Here is an 11487-nt window from a genome sequence, read left to right as displayed (position 1 = left end):
ATATATATATATATATATATATATATATATATATATATGTATAAAAGATGGTTCAAAGAACAAGGAGGGTAGGGTTTCTGAACTGAAGAGTCCAGGGGGAAAGGGACATAAGGTGTAGGGTTTTATATTTGATCTGAAAGTAGCAGGAAAACATGGTCAGAACTGTCCTTGAGGAAAATTACTTTGGTGGTTGAGTGGAGGTAGACTCAGGTGGGGACTAGGTCCTTCACTAGGCTGATGGCAGTATCAGAGGAGAGAAATAGGCAGACGAAAGAGATACTACAAAGATAAAATAAACAGGTCCTGGGAATCAAATCGAATATAGGGGATGAGATTAGGGAAAAGGTGAGTTCAGTTTTGGAAATGTTAAAATGTGTACAGAACGAAGAATTTAGAATGTTTAGAAGTCAGCTGGAAATATGAGATGGGAGGTTAGCAAAGAGGGTAGGACTGGTTAAGCCAATTTGAGGATCATCTGCAAGGATATAATAATTAAATCCATGACATCTGATGAGATCTCTAAGTGCAATTGTATAGAAGGAGAAGAAAAGAAGGACCGGGACAGAGCCCTGTTGGGACACCTATGTTTAACTATGATATGGATGAAGATCGAGCAAAGGTGACTGCCAGAGAGTGATCAGATGGCTAGGAAGAGAACCAGGAGAGTCATGTTTCAAAAACCTAAGGAGAAAAGAGTGTCAAGGACAATGGTGTCAAGAGAGAGCAAGGAGTATGAGGATTGACAGAAGTCATTCAGTTTGAGTAGAGTGTGGGTGCATATAGGATTTGACTGGGAGGTATAGTAAAATATCAGTCAGTATAAACTAATGAAAAACTAGTTATCTGGCTATTGTTATGGCATAAAAAAGGGAAATATGATATGTCATCTCTGGCTGACCCAATTCTTCTTATATCGTAGAGATAGTCTCCCTGCCTGAAGGACCCAGCCTATTACTTCCCAGTACCCTCAAGTACCTAGCCTCTGTGATTAGCCTACTTGATTAGTCCTTCATATATTCCCCTATTTATTCCATAACATATCACATTTCCTTTTTTATTCCATAACACTATAAAGTTTGGATTTTATTTGGTATTTCATGGAAAACCATTAAAAGTTTAAAAGTTTTTAAATGGGGACTACTGACTGTGGGCAAAATTTCTTGGAGGGAAGAGAGGCTTAAGAGAAGATCACAAAGGAATCTATTGCAGTTGGTCCGGGTAAAATGTTAAAAACCTTAGAAAACTCAAGTAATGACAGAAGGAATTTAAGACTTTATGGATGAAAAATCTTTAGGATTTCAGCATTGGCTGACTGGAGTAGAAAGAGGGTAGGTGTTAAAGAAGAATAAAATTTTAAGCCTGAGTGACTTGGAGAAATATGGTGCCACTAAGAGAAAAAGAGAAATCAGAAGAGGCAGCCAGGTGTAGGGAACCTATATTTAAAAAAAAAATTCTGATTCTCCTGCCTCTAAGAATTCAATAATCCTGTATTTGACACGCCAGAAGCATAGTAGACTTTGTTTCCTGATTCGTAAATGAGAGGAATGAACTAGTCAGACTTTCTCTGTAAGTTTTAGATGCTTTGCCTCTAAATATAGGAAGGGCAATTGGTTTTCATACATTTGGATTAGGATTTAAAAAAAAATAAAGCACTTTTATATAAAAGCAGGATGTATAGTAAAAGGAGCAATGAGTTCATAGTCAGAAGATCTTGGTCTGGATGCCAGATTCTCACCTTAGTAGACATGCAATCTTGGGCAAGTCACCTTGCATTTCTAAGGCTGGGTTTCCTCATTGTTAAAATGAGAGGATTGTATTAAATGACTCCTAAGGGCAATCCTAGCTCTAAAAGACTAAATGATTCTGTGATAACCTTGTAGAGTAATTATTATCCCCATTTTTTACAGCTAAGGAAATTAAAACTTAATGTTGTAAAATTACTTGCCTAAGTTTATACAACTGGAAACCAGTAGAACTCATACTTGAACCCAAGTTTCTTGATTTCAAGTCAGGTACCATGCTGCTGTTATGCTGAATTTGCGGTACCATCCATATGTTCCAGTAGAGATTCCAAAAGGTAGTTATAATGTTAGAGTTTAAGAGAGAGATCAAGGCATAGAGATTTGAGAATCATTTGCATAACATTAATAGTCTAAAAGTATTGCAAATTAATAAGATCACCTTCAATAAGAATGTAGAAACAGAAGTGAAAGCCACGTAGAAAACTTTGGAAAAAGCCCACAATGACCAACCATAGTACCAAAGGCTCATAATGAAAGATGCTACCCCACTCCGGAAAGAGAGTATGAACTCAGAATATAGTTATAGCATGGTCAATGTAGGAATTTGTTTTGCTTGATGATAATGTTCTTTGGCATTTTATTTTAATGTTTTTAATGTAGGTTAGAAGGAGAGAATGTGAACCTGAAAATAAAATAAAGTTGAATTTTAAAAAAGAAAAAACACCCAAAATTAAGGCAAAGGGAAAACTGGGTGTCCATAATGGATATAAAAGATATTTCAGAGGGATAGAAAAGGAACTAAGATAATGCAGAGTCATGAAAGTCAATATAGTTGAGACCTAACTCTAAGCCAATAACTATATCCAATATACTATACTCTTTCAATTTCCTGTATTGGGCAACTGTATCATTTTTGAGAAATGGAGCCAATTGAGGAGTTAAAAATGATGAAGAAAATCATAAGAAGCATGGCAATTTCCCTTATAATGATTGAAAAATCACACAAAAAAGATTATTTTGGTTTTTCAAATTATTTTAAATTTCCTAAAATCATAGACATTCCTTTTATGATATTCCATAAACAGATAAAATGTATCTGATTTTTAACCCTTTGTTCTCAAAATGTGCTAAAAGTTAGTGAAATAGTTGAATTATTACTTTCTTGGGAACTTAGAACTATTCATAAAGTTCTTTTAGAACTGATTTTTTTCTTCTTTCACTTTAGCTCCATAAAAAATTTCTTTGACATGCATAATACTACTTTAATAATCATCTGTTTTACAAAGATTAGTCTTTAGAAGAACACAGGTTAATTGTTTTAATATGATATTTGTGGGAATAATTTTCCTGTTACCAAAAAAGAAGAGAGTGAAAACAATGATGAATAGCTACATTTAATGCAACATTAAGTTTCTAATTAAATTGCCCCAAAGCCAGGAAATTCAATTATGTCTCCACCAGCAACACTGAACACTGTAACATCCTGTCCAGTAAATAATAGAATATTAATTAATGGAAAATGGAACAGAACTGAGCCAGCTTCTTTTCTAAAATAAAATAAACAAAATAAATTAGTTTAATTAAATTATATTATATTATTTTAAAGGTACCCTTATTAATGATTTGTGAGTATGAGAATGAAAGGAAGTTCAAAGTCAGAAGAGCACTTACATTAGGTATCTGTTTCTTATTCTCTTGGTTTACAATGTAAGCTACCATTATTCTGATTTGATAGAGAATATTGATATTTTTGTACTGTAATGGTGGTGGTGTATTTTTCTGAGAACATGTTTTCTTCCCACAAAGCTTCAGAACAAAAATGATGAGGACATATATTTGTGCCAACAAGAACAGCAGGTTTTAAACAATTTGGCCTTTTACTTGGCCCTAAGAAGGAATGAAGGAAAGCATTCTAAGATTCTACAAATTCCTTATTTAGTGAATATAGATTGCAGCTTATAAAGTATAAGGAGATTGACTTTTCTTCTGTGGCTTAGAAAAAAGAAAAAAAAACTTTGCTACTGTATAGTTTTACCATGTACATAGCCAGGAGATTTCTATTTTTGCTAACTGAAATGAAAGCAAGCTCTCAGCAGTAGCATTATCCTAATCATGAAGGGGCAGTTCTGGGGGTGGGTGGAGGAGATGTGGGTGTGTGGTCCAGAAGCAGGAGATGAAGAATTTATTTAGAGCTTAATCACATCTGGAACTGTGAAGAAACATAAACCATTCTGCTCATCTAGAAGTTATTACTAACTACTGAATGATATGGATTTTTAGAAAAAAGAATTAATGTATGGAAAAATAAAAATGGTAAACTAGGTTAGAATTAAATAGTAAAGAAAATACATCTTTCCTGAACAGGAATGCCCTTTTCAGTATCCTTGACAAGTGTCTGGTCATCTAGTCAGGCAAAATAATTTGATGCTAACATTTTTGCATCTTAATGCTATTGTAGTAGAGCTAAGAGAATTTTCTGTGGTCCCCTGCAAATTTGTATTATAAGTTATCCATTAGGCTATTTCCCTCCTCAAAAAGCTAATAATATTAAACAATATTTATATAAGTCACTGATATGCATTTAATGCCTTCTAACAGTATGCAGAAAATTAAATGAAAAGTAAATATTTACACCAAGATTATTAGTATTAGTATTATTATTGATAACTGATATCAATATAGTGCTTTAATGTCTATAAAACACTTCTTACATTATCTTATTTGAAGCCCTCAACTCTATAAAGTAGATATTAGTATCTCCATTTTCCAAATGTTGAATAACTTGCCCATGATTATAAAGATAATAAATATATGAGTTGATATTTGAACCCACATTTCCTTTTTCTAAAGACCAAAACTTATCAACTGTAGAGCATGCAAAATGCTGAACTGCCCTTGGAGCTACTGGGAATCTCAGAAATTAGTAATAGCTGAGGTGGGAACATTAAAGATGAGATAATTGTCGGGGTTATGACCATTTCTGCCTTCTTAAAAGTACTGCATGTCACGTGCTATTTTAGATGGTAAAAGTCAAGTCAGGGTTCAGTTCTTAAGCATCTACTTCAGTGATTCCCAAAGTGAGCACCATCGCCCCCTGGTGGGTGCTGCAGTGATCCAGGGGAGTGGTGATGGCCACAGGTGCATTTATCTTTCCTATTAATTGCTATTAAAATTTTTTAAAAATTAATTTCCAGAGGGCTAAGTAATATTTTTTCTGGAAAGGGGCGGTAGGCCAAAAAAGTTTGGGAACCACTGATCTACTTTATGCCAGGTACTGTGCTAAGCTCTGGGGATACAAAAAAAAAAAAAGGCCAAAGAGTCCCTGCTTTCAAGGAATTCACAGTATAATGAGAGAGATAATATGCATACAGCCTTGTATAAACAAGATGCACCACAGAATAAATTGGAGATAATCATGGAGGAAAGACATAAGGAAGAGCCAGGAAGTCTTGTAAAATATGGGATTTTAGGTTGAACTTTAAAGGAAGCCAGGAGGTGGAGATGAAGAGGGAGAGCACTATAAGCATGGGGGACAGCCAAGGAAGATGCGTGAGATTAGGAGATAGAGGAACAACAAGGGGGACCGTTGACTGGGTCAAAGGTATAAATAAGAATACCATTGTCATCCCATATGTGGGATTATGAAAATGCCACCATTGTGGAAGAATGAGAATTGCAAGAGATCAAAAGGAAAATGGAAAGATGTCTTGTAGGTATCAATTCCCTTCATGCTATTATCCACAGTGACTTTTATGGAAGAAATTATTTCAAAGACAGAAAAAAAAACATTTGTAACTAGACAATGAGGTATATTAAATATGTAAGGAAAAGAGCAGAGGTCCTGGGTTCAGGTTTCAGCTCTGCGGCTTGCTTTATGTTTGGAGAAATATTGGCTTCTAGGATTCTTCTTCTTTGAGACATTTACCTAAAGAACATGATGCTGTTGTTTAGAAATTCATAGTAGAAATATGTCATTTCTGATGATGACATTTACAGCCTTTGAAGATCTATATTGATTTTTTTTTGTTTCAGTTCATTAAGATATACTACTCCGTGAGGAGAAAGCTTACCCTCAATGATTGTTTATCTCATGGATCCATAAATCTTGTTGTTCCCTTCGTAAAAGTCATCCAAGTATCTGCTTGTTATTGAAAAGAGGTCCATCAACTTTACACAAGTGTGGTAGGAATACATTAGTACATGTTTCTAGATTACCCTCAATAGAGTGCTGTGTTGAACTTGAACTAACCCTTAGATTAGTGGCAAATAATCATTAAGTCCTATTTAGTGACACTAAGCAGCTGTTAATGGTGCTCTCTCCACTACTGCCCATCATAAGTATGTCTATTCTATCTCTTCTCTTCCCTTCATTTCTATTTTTGCTTCTCCAGCCTCCCAGGTTTAGAAAGCACCCCTTCCTCCCCTCTGTCTCCTAGAACCCTCTACTTTCTTCAGCATTCAGCTCAAGTCCTACCTTTTACACAAAACCTTTTCCAGTCCCCACCCCCAGCATCCTCCTCCCCGATCTACCTCACTTTGAAGGAATTTGCACTTAATGTTGAAATTATTTTGTACTTAATCGGTATGTACTTACATAATGTTGTTCCCTATAACAGAATGTAAGCTCCTTGGGAGTAGGGACTATTTAATTTTTTTTTTATCCCTAGCACACAGTAGGGCTTGATGATTGATTCTTTCATTCCTACTCTGCCTTTTTTTATTTCCATTTCTTCTTCAGTCTTTTTCCACCCCTCTACCTTAGGTGTTTGTTTTCCAAATCATATATGGTGGTATCCATGAATATTCAACTTAGACTGAGGCTTGATGATTAATTCTTTCATTCCTACTCTGCCTTTTTTTAAATTTCCATTTCTACTTCAGACTTTCTCCCCCACCCCTTTTCCTTAGGTGTTTGTTTTCTAAATCATATATGGTGATATCCATGAATATTCAACTTAGACTAAGACAAAGGCTTGATTAATTCTTTCATTTCTACTCTGCCTTTTTTATTTCCATTTCTTCTTCAGTCATTTTCCCCCCTTTGCCTTAGGTGTTTGTTTTCCAAATCATATATGGTGGTATCCATGAATATTCAACTTAAGCTAATTACTAGGCCATTATTAGACCCACTCTTAGACCATGATTTGACCAGGCAGACAATTATCCCATCTATAAAGACAAGGTAGTATCTTGGAATTAAAACTGCAATGTGTGGTATGAGAATTTGCAAAACCCAGTCCAGTATTGTGGATTGGAGTCCTGCCTCCAGAATTTTCTGACTGTAACATTAGAGAAGTCATTCAGTTTTCGTTTCATTTTCCTCATCTATAAAATGTGTGGGATAACACTGGAAATAGCTACCCCGCAGAATTGTGATAAGGATGAAGAGACATGATGGGTGTGAGTCACTGCATCCTCTCTATGTAAGCTATTATTTCTACCAGATTGCAACCTCCTTGAAAGCAGAAATTCTGTTATTCATCTTTGTATCTCCTGGTGCCTGGTAGAAAGTCGTGAATGTAGCGGGTATTTATTGAATGTCTTTTGAACTGGAAATGCTTTGTGACAAGGGCATACTTAGGTACCAAAAATTCACCATTTATAGATGGTAACAAGAATAAATTACCTTAAATCAGAGCTCTTTCTATTAGCCAAGAGTATATATAACTTCCGCTATATTTAATAGGGGATGTGGCCAAAGGCAGCACTTAGTCACAAAAAGCGCACCTTTTAGACTTTCTTTGAACTCATCAACATGGGGAGAAGCTGTCATAATGGGATTATAAGAATATGTATAGACTCTTTATGAGGACTGCACTTCTTGGTTGCTTATGCATTAAATATCAAGAACCTGTGCGATGTATCAGAGACCCCAAAGTGGTAATAGCCTGAGGCATAGCTGTTGGTGTGCAGTCCTTATGATTTCCCTTCCTGACCTTTATCTTCAAGAGAATTTCCTCTCCAACAGTGAAGGGATGGTTCTTGCTAGTGAAGGCAAAAATAGATTCAGTTCAGCAAATATTTATTAAGTGCCTACTGTGTCCAAGGAATGGAAAAAGGGGAAGTACAAAAGAGAGAAAACAACATAGTTCCTGCCCTTAGAAAGCTTAGAAAGTGATGAGATGCAAAAAAGGGAAGTTGACTTTGACATAGACTCATAGATTATAGAGGTTTTGAGTTCAAAGGAATCATAGAGATAATTTGTCGATGTTGTTAAATTGTTTCACTTGTATCCAATTCTTTGAGATCCCATTTTGGGATTTTCTTTGCAAAGATACTAGAGTGGTTTGCCATTTTCTTCTCCAGCTTATTTTACAGATGAAGAAACTGAGACAAATAGGGTTAAGTGACTTACCCAGGGTCACATAGCTGGAAAGTGTCTGGGGCTAAATTTGAACCCAAGACCTCCCTTCTCTAGACCTAGCACTCAATCCATGCTCTTTTTTTTAAAAAAAGGAAGTTCTGTTTTTGGTTACTCCCATTTTGCAGGTAAGCTTGTATATGTTGATTGTGTATGTACTGATTTTGACCACCATCATTCTTCAATTTTTTTAATCCTCATGATATGGCCTTACCAGCAAAACAGGTGTCGCAGTATTATATTAAAATCAGGCCAAAATAGAATTGATAATTAGTAGAATCAAGTCTGAGACATCCTTTTTTTTTTTTTTTTTTTTTTTTTTTTTTTTTTTTTTTAGTTTAGATCAATTCTCTCAAGTGGATGATTGCTGATTTCTTTCTGCCACCTGGTGGATTTCAGTAGCAGTATCCCAAGATTTAGAATCAAAAGGGATCATAGAGATCATCTATCAATCTTATTATATGTCCATGTTTCATGGACTGCTTTGGTAGTCTGATAAAGCCTTTCTTAGAATAATAGAATTAGAAAAATAATTTAAATGCGTAAAATAAAGTGTTTATCATTACAAAGGAAACCAATTATCAAAAGATTTTATCAAAATTATCAAAGGATTTTAAAATAAGAAGACCCTAGATTATGAACCCCTTATAGAATCCTCCTCATTTTATAGCTACCCAGAAGCCTAAAATAATGAAGAGATCCAAGGTAGCACAGATAACCTTGAAACAGAGCCAGGATTCATCGAACTGGAAGGGACCTCAGAAACCATTTAGGCAATTCTCATATTTTTTAAGATGAACTAAGGGATTAGGGTAGCAAGGTAGCACTATCATACATAGAGTGCTGGACCAAAAATCAAGGAAAACTCATCTTCTTGAGTTCAAATCTGAACTCGGATGCTTACTAACTATAGAACACTTAACTCTCTTGGACTCAGTTTCTTCATTTGTAAAAATGAGCTAGAGAAGGAAACTGACAAACCACTCCATTATCTTTCCCAAGAAAACCCCAAATGAGGTCATGAAGAGTCAGATAAGACAGAAAAAATAAAAACTGGAACTAAGAGGTCATAAGTGAGACTTAAACCCAGTGCTCTTTTTTAAATACATAGACCCACTTCTAAACTAATTTAATTAATGTGGCTTAAAGCAAAGTTTAATAGGCTCACTTGTCGACGTTTTCATATTAATTAAAGAATTGTCATGTGACCACACAAAAATTATCTCCTCAAAGTTAAAATTAGAGAAATATGCACAAAATCCTCCAGTAAAAGAACTTTTTTTAAAAAAAAATCTTCTATATTTGTACCTCATTTCTATAGCATCTGCAGCATATTTGTTTTGGGTTGCTTCTTTCTTTTTTGACAGTTTTATTAAAAACAGCCACTATGAAATGTTTAGGGAATGAGTCTGGCTTATACATAAAGCAAATCGTTAGTTTGGAGCGCCCTCCTGTGTTCATTCAGTTAATTCCAAAGTTACCACAAGAAAACCCTATTTTCCTTTTCTTAGGTGACCAGTACGTGCAGATCGGTTTATTGGTCAGCTCTTCTACTTCACTTATTTCCAGTTATGCCTATAGATTTTTCTAAACTGTTTAGTTTTACTTATCCACTTCCAGATGAGATCAGCAATTTTAGGGAGAGACTTGGCCAAAATTATGTATGGCCTTAAAAGATGATTCAGAGATCTCTTTTTTTTTTTCTTTTGCAAAAACCAAATACCCTTTCGAGCCAAACCCACTACGTTAGCGCTATACTCTGACAGAACTAGCCACCTAAGCAATTATAAGCATCCAGGGACAATGATTTCCTTGTATATTGCCATAGTTTCTATTTGGATCCACAAAGTTTGAAATTTGTATTTTTAAGAGATATATTATGAAGCTCTTTTTGTCTATTTTTTGGTGAATTTCTAGTTTATTTGATGTAATTCTTACATACTTTTTGGTAGCTTGTGATCCTTTCCTATCAACAATAAAATCAACAGCTCTATTGAGTTATTTCAGTAACTACAAGGCAACATGAAATAAATGCTAGAAGGGTGACTCAGATAAGAAAAAAACCATCTCTTTTGACAGGTATAATGAGGGAAGCCCTCAAAAAAAGAGGTAGCATTTGACTTCGGCCTTAAAAATAAATAATTATAGTCTTATGTCTGTTGGGATCTCCTGACTTCTGATATCAATATGTCTCTTAAGTAGAGGAAATGACCCAAAGCTGATGCAAAGATCAGCTTTTCTGGCTTTGAGTCAGAGATTCATCACCAACAAATCGCTGGTGGTTTTCTTTTATGTTGAAGGTCCCCAAGCAATAATATGCAGCTGGGCCAAAAATTAAGGCTGACCAAGGAATGGCTCACATCATAGAAACTGGCCAACTTAGCCTTGGATTTCAAGGCACAGAGAATCACATGCAATTGATCTGATTCTAAGAGTTACTGATAATATACAAATGCATCTGATGAACCCAGACTATATCACCGCCCTCTGAATCTCAGTGTTAATTCTGCTTCTGAGAGATGAAGCAACATAGGCAAAGCCCACAGGCAACCAGACTGCCCAGAAGTGCAGGCTAATTATGAACTACCTAGAAGTTAGGGATCCTAGTGGTTTATGCTCCAGAGCAGGGGTCAGCAACGTATGGCTCTCGAGCCATATCTGGCTCTTTTGAGGGCCAGATGTGGCTCTTTCTGCAGAAGCCATAAAGTCAATTATTTTTCAGGCACTGTTACAGGAGCGCACACTGTGAGCACTGTACGGCTCTCACGAAATTACATTTTAAAAAATGTGGTGTTTATGGCTCTCCAGGCCAAAAAGGTTGCTGACCCCTGCTCCAGAGGCTGGAGGGAATTAGAACTTTTTACAAGCCTAAGTTAGGCAGATCCCAACTGTCTGAATACTCAAAATATTAGTGGATCAGATAGAGGTAAGCAAATGGATTGGTAAAATCTTCTTTTTTAAGGGCTTCACTTTGAAGTCATCAATAATTCTGTTTATGTCCTGTCCTCCTTCATTTTGGGGGGAAGCCCAGACTGTTCAGATCACATCATTTCCTTGGTTAGTTTTTGTTGTTTGTTTTGCATACAAACTACTTAGTCTCCTTAGGCTTTCCTTTCCTTATATGTAAAATCTTTTTGGACCCATTCCTAGCTCTAAAATTATAATATCTATACTATATATTTAATTTCATGGTTTTGGGGCCAAGGCAAGATTAGCTACCTGGGAAGTTAAAGACAATGCAAAATAATCTCTCTCTGTCTCTGTCTCTGCCTCTGTGCCCTCCCCACCCCCCTGCCTCTGTCTCTGTCTCTTATCTTTCTCTCCCTCTCCTATTCTCTCTCTCTCTCTCTCTCTCTCTCTCTCTCTCTCTCTCTCTCTCTCTCT

At 35.8% G+C, this 11487-nt stretch overlaps 1 protein-coding gene across 1 annotated transcript in view; it reads left to right on the top strand.

The window, feature by feature from the left end:
• Window positions 1–11487, top strand: part of PTPRZ1 (protein tyrosine phosphatase receptor type Z1) — a 180007-nt gene that overhangs the window by 79206 nt on the left and 89314 nt on the right. The gene's annotated exons all lie outside the window — the stretch shown is intronic.

This window comes from Gracilinanus agilis, chromosome 5 (assembly GCF_016433145.1).
Source record: "Gracilinanus agilis isolate LMUSP501 chromosome 5, AgileGrace, whole genome shotgun sequence".
In the NCBI taxonomy this organism is placed as follows: domain Eukaryota; kingdom Metazoa; phylum Chordata; class Mammalia; order Didelphimorphia; family Didelphidae; genus Gracilinanus; species Gracilinanus agilis.
Note: the sequence above shows the minus strand (reverse complement) of the source record. Positions and strands in the feature narration are given on the sequence as shown.